Below are 14,241 nucleotides of genomic sequence, written 5' to 3'. Positions count from 1 at the left end.
GCTATTCATTTGAACAATAAATATTTAGTTGTTTTTTATTACAGATATATTATGTATGGGCTCCCGACCATGAGGATGACGTTCAAGTGAACTTCAAGCTTAAAGCTTCAAAGTTGCTTTCTAGCACATTTTGTGATTGTCGAAGAGAAAATAAAATGCCTAAGTTTATGTTTCCGGAGTGATGGGCTTTGTTACTGAAACAATGGAGTACTGATGAAAAATTTAAAAAGAGGAGTGAGATTGGGAAGATGGCTCGCGCATCAGAAAAGGGAGGCTCTTTGCACACTAGTGGAGCTATTAGCCAGGTTACTAGGAAGGAAAGAATGGTATACTTTCTTAATTTAGTAAAATATTTTTTCTTTTGTATAAATACTTTTTGGAGATTAATGAGATCAAATTCTATATATGTTATTTGCAGGAAAAAGAGTTGGGTAGGCCGGTAGCTGTACCAGAGATGTTCAAGGTTACTCACGTCAAGAAGAGTACGAACCCCACAGAAGAAGAAAGATGGATTGAGCCACGTGCTCAAGAGACATATGTAAGAACTCCATTCAAACTGTTTTTTTTTCTTTTCCTTGTATATATTACATTCTTATTCGTAGAGTTCTTTGTTTAAATTACAGGATAGGTATATACGAATATCTTAGGAATATCGTAGTACTCTACCTCTTGAGAGTCAGGACAGACCATTTACACAAGAAAAAAACGAGAATCTTTGGAAACAGAGTGCTGGTGAACCGATTAGAGGTTCAGTCTACGGCTATCCAGAAAAGGCGTATCAGAAAAAGAAGTCTTGGTATTGTGGTTCATCATCCTCAAGCTTTGATGGTGGGGATAGAGAGACAATAACTGCAAAAAATTCCATGACATTTTTGGCTAAGGCATCCAGTTGGATCATCGTTTTGGCCAAGTTCTGGTCTCTCTCTTGATCTGTTATGATCAGTTCTTTTGTCAATTTACAAGCGAAAGGAGAAACTTGGTCTTCGCAAATGTGTCATGCCCTAGTTCTCTTGGTCAAGCAATCAAGGAGTTGGGACGTTAATGCATATGGTTGTTGCATTATTCCACCCGGAGAGAATTGGTTAACCACTCCTCTGTTTACCAAATCAAGACTTGTATAGAAAACTCCCAGCAGAACCTTATCTGGAAGTTCATGGGTAGGGCACTGCAGCACCAGTTTCTTAAACCTCATCCACGTCTCATGGATTCGCTCACCCTCCAATTGCTTGAAACTTTGAATATTATCCCTTAGTATTACCATCTATAACGGGGAAAAGAATCTCACTTGAAACAGTGAGATCAGCTCCATCCAAGAAGTGATAGAATCTCTTGGCAACTTGCCCAACCACTTGCGTTCTTCTCCAATTAGAGAAAATGGGAATAGCCTCAGCCGGACTGATTCCTGAGATATGTTCTTCAAGGAGAATGGTCCACAAACATCAATAAAATTCCTTATATGCTCATGGGGATCCTCATGTGCCAGCCACCAAACAAACATTTCTGTTGTAAGAGCTGAAACATGGTGCTTGTAATGGGAAACTCAAAGTTTCCTTCAGCCGGAGGTAAACAAATGGCACCAACTCCACCCACTAGATTTGGGTTATTGACAATCGGATCATTTACATCATTGAGATTCCCGATGTCCTCTTGGTGGCCTACTTGGCTACCATTACTCCCGTTGACGCTCATTTCCTCCTCTGTTTTAACACAAGCAACACAAAACCAAAACTAAAACTAAGTAGATTCAACAATGGCTAAAAAGAACACAATTCAACTTCACCAAAAGAAATTTAAACAACACCACTCCCCTGCAACGGCGCCATTTTGATTTAAGGTTTCAAACACACCTCATCCAATTTTAGGTGTCAACGATCGTAAATCAGTATAAAACCCAACTAAATGAGTTGGGGTCGAATCCCACAAGGAGTGGTACGTGTTTCGAATTCGATCAAGAAGTACAAATATGGTCAAATCAGCCATAGGAATAGAAATTGTCGATTAAAGACATAATAAAATGAAAGGGGTGACACGAATGTCAGATGGGGGGATTTTGGTTTGAAATTGTCAACTACAAACAGTCACAAACACTAGGAATTAACAATAATAAGAAGGATTCTTGGGATGTGATCGAGTATAGGCAGATATAGACCTATGATCACACCCCAAGAATTGGGGTTTTAGCTAGACACTACTAAAAAAACAGTGAATACCGACCTCCGGAGGTCGGTATTCACTGTTTTTTTAGTAGTGTCTAGCTAAAACCCCAATTCTTGGGGTGTGATCATAGGTCTATATCTGCCTATACTCGATCACATCCCAAGAATCCTTCTTATTATTGTTAATTCCTAGTGTTTGTGACTGTTTGTAGTTGACAATTTCAAACCAAAATCCCCCCATCTGACATTCGTGTCACCCCTTTCATTTTATTATGTCTTTAATCGACAATTTCTATTCCTATGGCTGATTTGACCATATTTGTACTTCTTGATCGAATTCGAAACACGTACCACTCCTTGTGGGATTCGACCCCAACTCATTTAGTTGGGTTTTATACTGATTTACGATCGTTGACACCTAAAATTGGATGAGGTGTGTTTGAAACCTTAAATCAAAATGGCGCCGTTGCAGGGGAGTGGTGTTGTTTAAATTTCTTTTGGTGAAGTTGAATTGTGTTCTTTTTAGCCATTGTTGAATCTACTTAGTTTTAGTTTTGGTTTTGTGTTGCTTGTGTTAAAACAGAGGAGGAAATGAGCGTCAACGGGAGTAATGGTAGCCAAGTAGGCCACCAAGAGGACATCGGGAATCTCAATGATGTAAATGATCCGATTGTCAATAACCCAAATCTAGTGGGTGGAGTTGGTGCCATTTGTTTACCTCCGGCTGAAGGAAACTTTGAGTTTCCCATTACAAGCACCATGTTTCAGCTCTTACAACAGAAATGTTTGTTTGGTGGCTGGCACATGAGGATCCCCATGAGCATATAAGGAATTTTATTGATGTTTGTGGACCATTCTCCTTGAAGAACATATCTCAGGAATCAGTCCGGCTGAGGCTATTCCCATTTTCTCTAATTGGAGAAGAACGCAAGTGGTTGGGCAAGTTGCCAAGAGATTCTATCACTTCTTGGATGGAGCTGATCTCACTGTTTCAAGTGAGATTCTTTTCCCCGTTATAGATGGTAATACTAAGGGATAATATTCAAAGTTTCAAGCAATTGGAGGGTGAGCGAATCCATGAGACGTGGATGAGGTTTAAGAAACTGGTGCTGCAGTGCCCTACCCATGAACTTCCAGATAAGGTTCTGCTGGGAGTTTTCTATACAAGTCTTGATTTGGTAAACAGAGGAGTGGTTAACCAATTCTCTCCGGGTGGAATAATGCAACAACCATATGCATTAACGTCCCAACTCCTTGATTGCTTGACCAAGAGAACTAGGGCATGACACATTTGCGAAGACCAAGTTTCTCCTTTCGCTTGTAAATTGACAAAAGAACTGATCATAACAGATCAAGAGAGAGACCAGAACTTGGCCAAAACGATGATCCAACTGGATGCCTTAGCCAAAAATGTCATGGAATTTGAAGCGCTATACAATAAGGAGGTACACCTCCCAACAAATCAAGGAGGAAATTATTATGCCAAAACCTCAAGGCTGGGAGATAACAAAGGATGGAATAGAGAGGGGGAGAATGATAGGTATGTTCCTCCCCATGAGCGTCAAAAACCCAAGGACTCTAAGGGCAGCTGGTCTGATAATATGCTCACACACATTCTCAGTAAAGTCGAAGAGTCAAACAACGTGTGGAAAGAAATAAAAAAGGATGTATCGACTCTCCATCAGATGGTGACTTCTCATTTCATTGCTATCAAGCGGTTGGAGAATCAAGTGGGTCAGCTTTCATTGCATGTAAACCTAAGACAACAAGGGGGATTGCCTAGTGATACTATGGCAAACCCCAAGAATGAAGCTTGAATGGGTACTTCAGTCATGCCACGACACTAACTAAGGCGCTTTTTGGGAGGCACCCAAGTTTTTATTGCTTTGTGTTTGTTTTTGGAATAACGGGTGTTGATTGTGCAGGTTGAAAAGTGGAATGTGTTTGAAAAGTGTAGGTTGGCGAGCCAAGAGTCCAGTCGGTGACTTGCCAAAGAGGTCAGCTTGCCCAACTTGGACCGCCATTGGACTCACAAAAATAGCAGGTGCGAGTCTGTAAAACTCGGTAGGCCTAGGGACAAATCAGCGACTCACCGAAAAGGTCGGTGAGCCCAATTTTGTCCGCCATTTGGACCCCCAAATTAACTGGAGGTCCTGTAAAACTTGGTGAGGTAAGTCACCACTCAGCGGACGTCGAGTATTTCGGTGAGGATGACTAATACCGCCGAAAGGGCTACGAACTAAAAGGTTTTAAAAGGTCAAAGGCTTAAACTTTCAAAACTCTTTCCTATTCCCTCATTTTAGCCTCGTACTCTAGACTTTTCATATTTTCCCTATTTTTGTTACTTTTTTTCCTTGATCTCGTGTTTGGATTTGGATTTCATTGTTGCCTAGCATTACAAATTCTTCATTCGGCATTAAAGGTTGGTTTTCCGAACCCCAAACTTTAGTTTAGAAGTTGAACTGAAATGCATGTGATAATTTTGTTTGGATGTGTGCTGGGCATGTTTTGAATAGTATTTAATATGTTATTGTGCCTGTGTTTAGTTTTGAAATGGCGCCTTTGTGCTAAATTGTTGATTTCCTGAGTTTTATGCTTTAAAATTGATCATAAATTGTGGGTTGCGGTAAATGTTTGTTGGGTCTATTGGGTGAAGTATGAATAACCTCGAATCGTGCTAAATGATGTACTTTGCCCAATGATGGAGCGTTTGACATCATTCTTAAGGGTAAAAGTCGTCAAATGACCAATTTTGGCCAAATCGGGGGGGGGGGGAGCCTGAGTACCCCAATAGCATGGGTGTTATGGGTCTTTGCTTAATTGCATAAATGTGTGGTTTGATTTTGATCTGAGTGATTGCGGGTTTGAATTTGGGAAATGGGGTTGAAATTTGGCACGTTGGGCGATTAAGCGAGCTGGGTCGAGCTCGCCGAACTGTTCGGCGGTTCGCCAACGTCCCCCTTGATAGCTTTTAATTTCGTGATTTGGCTAGATCATAGTCTGTAACTTTTGGTGGGAAGCCTGAGCTCGCTGAGTTCACTCGGTGACTCGCCGAAAGTCTCCATTGATCGCCCTTTCTGCTCCCCTAACCCCTAAAATACACTGTAACTTTCGGCGGGCTAGTCTGAGCTCATCGAGTGATGTAGATGATTCGCCAAAAGGCCCTGCATATCGCCGACCTGTCTTTTTCTTTGGGAAATATTCAAGCCAATCCTTTCGGCGAGCCCGATCTGGCTCACCAAAGTGATTCGGTGACTCACCGATTGGTTTGGCGAGTCTTTCTGCACCTAAATTTTGGGATTTTTCTTGAGTATTTTCTAACTTTTCCCGATGTGTTTTGCAGATATGGCTAGGACCAACTGGGACGAGAGTGGAATGTCGCCCGGCAAACAAACACGACTATCGTAATGAATGAGGAAGCAACTGCTTCCAACAAAAATGGGAAAGAAAGCACCTCTAAATGAGGTAAGGGTAAGGGAAAAACGCCTGAAGCTGAGAGATCGGAGCACAATTCCGGAAGTGATGGGGATTTCTTTATTTCTTAGGTATCACTCTCCGAGCCTGATGATGACCAACCACTACAGTCCCGATTAACAGAGATTCGTGCCTAAGCTCGTCAAGGTCTGTTTAGGACCTCAGAGTCTTCCCCACCTACTGATAAGACAGTGCCAGCTCCGGCACAAATTATGGTTCCAGCACCACCAGTTCAGGGTCGTCCTCCCAGGCTAGTCAATAGGCTAAAGGCGGAGGGACTGAGGACCAATCCGAAAGAGAAGATATTGTCCACGGACGGTGTAGTGGACATGTACCCTCTTTTGTGGGGCACTCTACGGTTGCACAGATTCGACATTTTCACCCGGCCCCGAGGCCCATACATCCCTACATGGGTCAGAGAGTTCTACACCGCCTATGGTGATTTAGTACCCAAGGGAAAGAAGAAGGCCATTACCTTCAGACCAATGGCATCTGTAGTGGTACGGGAGAAAAAAGTGGGATGAAACAACAATCATATCAATGTCGTACTTGATAGAGCTTCAGAATTTTTGAGCATGAGTACGACGGCTTGGCCACATCACAGAGTCTGGATGACCTAAAGGGTTGGCTTGCCCCCCTCATTTCAGACACCACCCCGAGGTGGATTGAGGCAGGAGCTCCCATTGAGAAGAAGGACTTGAACATCACCGCTCGGTATTGGTTTGGGTTCATTAGCAGCTCCATCATGCCTTCACAAAATGAGTCAATCCTACACCACCCAAAGGCGGCTTGTAGCGGATCACTTATAGCCCGAAAGAGCATAAATTTTGGGCTAATTATAGAGCAGGAGATGGCCATGAGGGCCAAATAGTGCCAGGCATCCCTGCCATTCCCAGTACTGATCACAGAGCTATGTTGACGGGCTGGAGTTCCTTGTGACGAGACGAGGGATATTGAGGTCACACCTACATCATCCATAGATATTCGGTGCATAGAGGCTGAGTACACACGGGATGAGACAGATAGGAGGAGAGCAGCTCCAGTGGATACTTCCTCAGAGGTTGATGTTGAGTCCATACCTTAGAGGCATCTTTTCCTACTCCGGCCTCCGGGGCTTCAGGTACACCCACTTCCAATCCTTCCCAAGCCTTAGGTTCTTCTGCTGCCTCCCAGCCTACTAGGATCACTCAGGCCATGCTCCTCAATATAGGGAACCTAGCCCACTCTACCGATGTGCGGGCTTCCCGGCTAGAGGCCGAGGTGCCTTAGATGATTGAGTAAGCCATCTTAGCTGCTTTGACGCCCCTCCGGACATCTATCGATGCTCTCACAGCTATATTAGAGACTTATGAGAGTCGACATGAAGTTACTTCCAAGGTTATGACTTTGAAAGCTGAGGTTTTTGATTTGAGGAAGGATGTGGACTGTCTGAAGTCCACAGACTTCACTTCACTGTTTGAGTCAGCTGAGGCTCCTGAGGATCCGAGTGCTGAGATTCCAACCCGTGCTGAGGTACCTCCAGCTACCACTGGAGATGACATTATGGAAGATGTTGGTGCTGCCTAGTCTAAGGCTGAGACCGATGAGGAGCAGCTTGAGGAGCGAGAGGTTGTTGTGTATGGTGATTTAGCCGACTTGAAGGGTGCTATGTTTGAGACTGCCCAAAAGGCTTCTTTAAGGGACATGTCCATGGTAGGCTCTAGTGGAGCAAGTGATGATGTGACATCGGGCATTGATGTCCCGCCAGATGGAGTGACTGAGTAGACAAGATTATTCTTTACCTCCCTCTCTGTTGTTTTTGTTGACTTTTGGTTATTTTTAGTTGCATTTGAGGACAACTGCTTTTCTTTTGTGGGTAGGGTAAGGTATTTCCATACCTACCTCTTGTGTTTTGATTTTGTTTGTGAATATTGGGTTTTGATCGATAAATGTGTTTTGATTTTAAATTTTGTGGATGTTTGAGCTTATGGCTCCTTATTTTGAATTGAAATGGTGTTTGACCAATTTTGGAAAATTTTGAAAAATTTGTGCCAACTCTATTGTGTGTGATTATGGTTGTTCTTGTGCAAATTTGAGTATCAGTTATAGTGCTCTTAATCGAATGAAATGCATGTGCAGCTACGATGAGGCCAATGAAGTTGCATAGACAATGTGTGAAGTTTAGCATCTCATTGTGACTAGCCGGTTATCGAACGATCCTCTTGTGATGAACATTGCACACTAGCATAAGTGTGGAGTCTTATTTGATATTGGTGCCAATGCCTTGTGTGATGAACTTACTTTGAAACTTGTGTGATGACACCTAGAATTTGACCCGTTGGTTGATTAAAATAACGTTATCAAATACACTTCATCCAATTCTAAGTGTCAACAGTCGTTAATCAGTATAAAACCCAACTAAATGAGTTGGGGTCGAATCCCATAGGGAGTGGTACATGTTAAAGATTCAATTGGGAAGTACGAATATGTTCAAATTAGTCATAGGAATAAAAATTTACGATTAGAAACATCATTCAAATCAGGGGTGACACGAATGTCAAATGGGGGTTTTGGTTTTGAAATTATCAACTACAAACAACAGCAAATAATATGAAATAACAATAATGAGACAGGTTCTTGGGATGTGATTCGATTATAGACAATTATGGACAAATGGGTAATTGCAACTATTAGAGAATGGCTAAATATCAGTGAGTAAGCTAGACTATAGAGGAGATAAACTTTCTCTCGAACAATTTACCTCGAATCAAGTTGATTTCTCTCGAACATTAACAAGCATGCAAAATAAGAACAACCCACACTTTAGTCCATTCACTCTCTCGACCTAAATATGTGGAAAAGGGTTTAGGATTCACACTCTCGAGCTGAACCCAGGCCAATCCAATACCCACAGACCATCAATCAAACACCTTAGTTCTAAAACCTATCTCTCGAGCAAGCCAAGAACACAATGGTAGAATCACATTTTTTTACTGGAATTCCTAAATTAACCCACAATAAATGATTGAACTCACTTTTAAATAGCAATTAAACTAAAAATTAGAAACACCTATAAGCTTAATCAACCCATAATCATATAATCACACCCCAAGAATTGGGGTTTTAGCTAGTCATCATAAAAAGGTAAAATCGTTACCAAATTGAGTTTCCATCAACTGGGTAAGATTGATTTCATATTTACAATGTTCCAATTCGAAGAATATCAAAGACCCACTTCTAAATTTTCTCAAAAAGTGAAAAACTTCAATTCTTCAAAGCTTAGGAAAAACTAGAGAAAACTATCTCTTAAACTCAAAGATTTGAAAAATGATATGAATTCATATAAGATACTAAACTAAATGTTCAAAATGTATTTATAGTCTCCAAAAATGTGTTGCGAAGAGTTAGTCGGCGAAGTAAGTCGGGCTCGCCGAACCACTCGGCGATCCGTCCTTTGGTCATTTCATCACCCTTCTGCCTTTGCCTTCAGCAACCTCAAGGTCTGTAACTTTGGGCAATCTAACTCTGCATCGCGGAACCAATTGACGATCCACCAACTATTCCTTTCTCTCGCCAACTTGATTTCTTCCCTCAGTTTTTGGCACACTGGAACTTTAGGCGGTCAAATTGCCACTCGGCGACTCGCCAAATGGACTTGGCGATCACCAGGCTCTCTTTTCTTCATTCTTTCAGCTCGCTTTCTTCCTTTTTGCAACTTAGTGTCCATTCTTTGCTCCTCAATTCAAAATCCTAAAAATCAAGGATTTAACATCAGTTATTGGCACAAAATAAGCATTTGAGGACACTAAACCTATACAAATAAATCCCTAAATGAGTCCAAATCTCAGACTCATCAACACCCCCAACTTAAAATTTTGCTTGTCTTCAAGTAAAACTCTAGTTCAACAGTTCAAAAAGGATGTCTCAAACGATGCTACAAAAGACTCAATCATAAATGCAAACAACAAGACTCAACTTACTCATACAAGGATCAATTGTGCACTCAAAGATTCAAGATGTGACTCACCATTATCAAAGACTCTCAAGTTCACAATACTTGCTTCAAATGCAAGTTCAAGCTCAACAAAGGTACTCAAATAACCTCACAAAAAGATGATTCCATATTCACACACAATGGTTCAACACTTAATAGCTCCGAAATCACAAACAACTCTCACAATAAAAAAGATGAACACATGCATGACTTTATCCATAGGTTTGCCCTTATTTTCTAGCCAACACTTGTTTCAGCTCACTCAAGATTAGAAAGGTCTTTTCAAGGCTTGTAATGGGGCTGAGTGTAAAGGTATGGTCATTTAGCACGGTCTCACAGGTAACATGATTCTATTTGGGTGATTGTAGATCGGATGACTAAATCAACCCATTTCTTACCGCTAAAGACTACCATTTCGGCAGAAGATTATGCCAGGTTGTATATTCAAGAGATAATCAGACGTCATGGAGTTTCAATGTCTATCATTTCAGATAGAGGTGCGCAATTCACCGCACAATTGTGGAAGTCTTTCCAGAAAGGTTTGGGATCGAAGGTAAATTTAAGTACTATTTTTCATCATCAGACTGATGGTCAAGCAGAGCGTACGATTCAGACTTTAGGGGATATGCTGAGGGCGTGTGTTATCGATTTTAAGGGAAATTTGGATGATCACTTACCTCTCATTGAGTTTGCTTACAGCAATAGTTATCACTCTAGGATCTAGATGGCTCCTTATGAGGCTCTTTATTGAAAAAGATGTAGATCTCCTATTGGATGGTTTGAGGTTGGTGAAGCTGGGTTGATAGGAAAAAATTTAGTTCATCAAGCTACGAAGAAAGTAAATATCATTAAAGAGAGATTGAAAACAGCACAAAGACATCAGAAATCTTATACCGATGTTAGGAGAAAAGACTTAGAGTTTGAGGTGGATGATTGGGTTTACTTGAAGGTTTCACCCATGAAGGGTTTTATGAGATTTTTAAGAAGGGGAAACTCGGTCTCCGGTATATTGGTCCTTACAGGATATCTAAGAGGATTCACAATGTAGCCTATGAGTTTTAGTTACTGCTAGAGTTAGCAGCAGTCCATCCGGTATTGTACATATCAATGTTGAAGAGGTGTATTGGTGATCCTTCACTTATTATACCTACTAAAAATATTGGTATTAAGGATAGCCTATCTTATGAGGAGGTACCCGTTCAGATTCTAGATCGTCAGGTTCGCAAGTTGAGGACCAAGGAAGTAGCATCAACCAAGGTTTTATGGAGGAATCAATTTGTTGAGGAAGGTACTTGTGAGGCTGAGGAGGATATGAAGAAGAGATACCTACATCTCTTTGATTCTCGAGAAATTCCAAATCAAAGTAATAATTCTTTTCTTGGTACTCTTTAAATTGATATGCCAAGTGTGTTAAATTGAATGTTGGGTGTTTGAGTTGGGTGTTAGATGTTGCTGCCCTTAGTTCTACTTAGAGTACCCATCCATGTAATGTAATATGAAGTGAAACATAAGACATCATATAAACTGACTAGATTATTTGAGATTATCAGCTATACGAGCCGAAAGATAAGAGAACTCTTGGAAAACTTCGCTGAATGGTTTGAGCTGGGTTGGTACTTCATTGAAACACCTCGGTATTAGAAAGGGTTAAATTTAGAAAGAACTAATTTGGAAAGAGCCAAATTCCCAAGTTATGCTTAAGTTGTGAGTTTTGGGTCAATTTCAAACGGCCATAACTTTCAGTACAAGATGATCAGTTAGGTGGTTCATAAGATATCAAATTAAATATCTTTAAATCCTCTTTCCAATGCTACCGAGTTTGCTAAATTTTGAGTTCGGATGAGGGAGAAATGGTCGTTTGAAGTCAGCTTGTCTAGTTAAGGAAATTTACTCGAATTAATGAGGGGTATTGTGGTCATTTCCTTACCCCATCAGCTTCAAACATTTTTAGTAATATATTAGGGGTCTAAACTGATTTGGGTAAGTTTTCACAATCCTAAATACAATTAGGTTTTTTAGAGGAGTTCAAGAGGAGAAAAGAGGAGAGGTTTAAGGCGTTCGTCAAGATTCTTGAGGTTTGTCGAGGAATTTCACCAAGGGTTTTGATCCCTAAGAGGTATGTGAGTTCTCATAGTGTTGGGCTCGTTCACCCACACGCCAGTCATGTGATTTTATCCGTAATTTAGTTCTTGAGGTTGAATGATTTGAGATCTTGATGAGTTTTCTTGAAAATTCCGTTCCTAAATCGTTTATGATGAGTTTGATGAGTTCTAGAGATAAATTTTATGAGTTTGAGAGTTGTTTTGAGTAGATTCTCGTGTACTTGACATTATTTCAAATCCATCCCAGTTCCTAAAACAACTTTCTTACAACCCGTAGGACGACTCATAGAAACTGACATCAGTACAATTTTTGCATATTTTCCTTCCAAACAAATTTGTTGATTCTAGAGGTATTACATAAGCAAATTATTCTGACATACATTTTGGACACAATAAAGGTTTTTAAACATCTAATGGAGGTCATTGCGGTAAAAGTGGCTCCCACACCGAATCTGTTTTATCCCAAAACAATAAGGTTGTTTAAAATGAGCTGAAAAGCCTTGGGACCTAAACAAAAGGTCCTTCAAGGCCAAACTTTATGTTTCAGAGCTAAAGGATCCATCATAATTATATTCAAAGTTCAATTATCTGATGTTTTCATCAAAGTTAACCATTCAATTTTCAAAGGCTCTGAAATACAATTAACTTGATAAAAAAAAAAAAGTGACTAGGTGAAAAAATTGTCAGTCCCAGCAAGTCATAAATGACTTTGATTTGCTATAGGAAACTCTAAAAAGTTAAAATACACCAATAAAAGTTAATTTCCTAGAGAGTAGTCATTATAATATTTTAATCTAAAATAATAATCAGTAGTTAAAAAATATTGATGAGGGTGAATTGCAAATATATTTTTTTATTTCTTCAAGATTTCATGTATCTCATCAAACATTAAGTGGGGTATCTCAAGTTATAAACCTATTGAATTATATTCTACGGTTCTTAATTACAATTATTTTTAACTAACTTTTTCAACGTATTACTTATAGAATTACGTTAACAATGCATATATTGTTTTCATCCATAAAAGGATGCTCTCAAAATTGAAATTGATAAAATCTTACGTTAAATTGATAATTGATTTTTTTCAAAGAAATCTATTATAAAAAATTTCAAAATGGAACTTAATTAAACTAAAGAATCGGGCTCTTTAAACCCCCTATAAGAAGAAGAAAGAGGCTTAAGTCATTGCTTCCAATCCGATAAAGGGCTTTTTTCATTTTTCACGAATGTCCGTCCCAAAAATTGTTGCAGTGGATATAATTATGAATATGAAAAAAAAGGTTATCGCCTGGAGAGCTTAAGTAATAATTTTTTATCTAAAATATTTGAAAAATAGATTTTAAAATTACATATGAAGTTGATTTAGATTTTAAGTGTTGATTGAAATTTTACGCCTTCAAGTATGGTTAGTCGCTCAGCCCCATACATATTTTTAGGTAACACATATATAATGGTGAATTGAATGACTTTCATAAAAAATTACATTGCGCAATAAGAAACAAAATATTTTATATATATTTAAATTCAGAACATGAAGTCATCCATGTAATGTAATATGAAGTGAAACATAAGACATCATATAAACTGACTAGATTATTTGAGATTATCAGCTATACGAGCCGAAAGATAAGAGAACTCTTGGAAAACTTCGCTGAATGGTTTGAGCTGGGTTGGTACTTCATTGAAACACCTCGGTATTAGAAAGGGTTAAATTTAGAAAGAACTAATTTGGAAAGAGCCAAATTCCCAAGTTATGCTTAAGTTGTGAGTTTTGGGTCAATTTCAAACGGCCATAACTTTCAGTACAAGATGATCAGTTAGGTGGTTCATAAGATATCAAATTAAATATCTTTAAATCCTCTTTCCAATGCTACCGAGTTTGCTAAATTTTGAGTTCGGATGAGGGAGAAATGGTCGTTTGAAGTCAGCTTGTCTAGTTAAGGAAATTTACCCGAATTAATGAGGGGTATTGTGGTCATTTCCTTACCCCATCAGCTTTAAACATTTTTAGTAATAATTTAGGGGTCTAAACTGATTTGGGTCAGTTTTCATAATCCTAAATACGCTTAGGTTTTTAGAGGAGTTCAAGAGGAGAAAAGAGGAGAGGTTTAAGGCGTTCGTCAAGATTCTTGGGGTTTGTCAAGGAATTTCACCAAGGGTTTTGATCCCTAAGAGGTATGTGAGTTCTCATAGTGTTGGGTTCGTTCACCCACATGCCAGTCATGTGATTTTATCCATAAATTAGTTCTTGAGGTTGAATGATTTGAGTTCTTGATGAGTTTTCTTGAAAGTTCCGTTCTTAAATCGTTTACGATGAGTTTGATTAGTTCTAGAGATAAATTTTATGAGTTTGAGAGTTGTTTTGGGTAGATTCTAATGTACTTGACATTATTTCAAATCCATCCCAGTTCCTAAAACAACTTTCTTACAACCCGTAGGACGACTCATAAAAACTGACATCAGTACAACTTTTGCATATTTTCCTTCCAAACAATTTTTTTGATTCTAGAGGTATCACATAAACAAATTATTCTGA

At 39.4% G+C, this 14,241-nt stretch overlaps 1 long non-coding RNA gene across 1 annotated transcript; it reads left to right on the top strand.

The window, feature by feature from the left end:
- The first annotated feature begins 209 nt into the window (after positions 1-209).
- Positions 210-850, top strand: LOC102588279 (uncharacterized). The gene is made up of 3 exons (XR_366493.2): positions 210-326; positions 419-538; positions 624-850. It is a non-coding gene; the product is annotated as an uncharacterized lncRNA (long non-coding RNA).
- Positions 851-14,241: the final 13,391 nt, after the last annotated feature.

This window comes from Solanum tuberosum, unplaced genomic scaffold (assembly GCF_000226075.1).
Source record: "Solanum tuberosum cultivar DM 1-3 516 R44 unplaced genomic scaffold, SolTub_3.0 scf00001, whole genome shotgun sequence".
In the NCBI taxonomy this organism is placed as follows: domain Eukaryota; kingdom Viridiplantae; phylum Streptophyta; class Magnoliopsida; order Solanales; family Solanaceae; genus Solanum; species Solanum tuberosum.
This window is presented reverse-complemented; position numbering and strand designations above follow the sequence as displayed.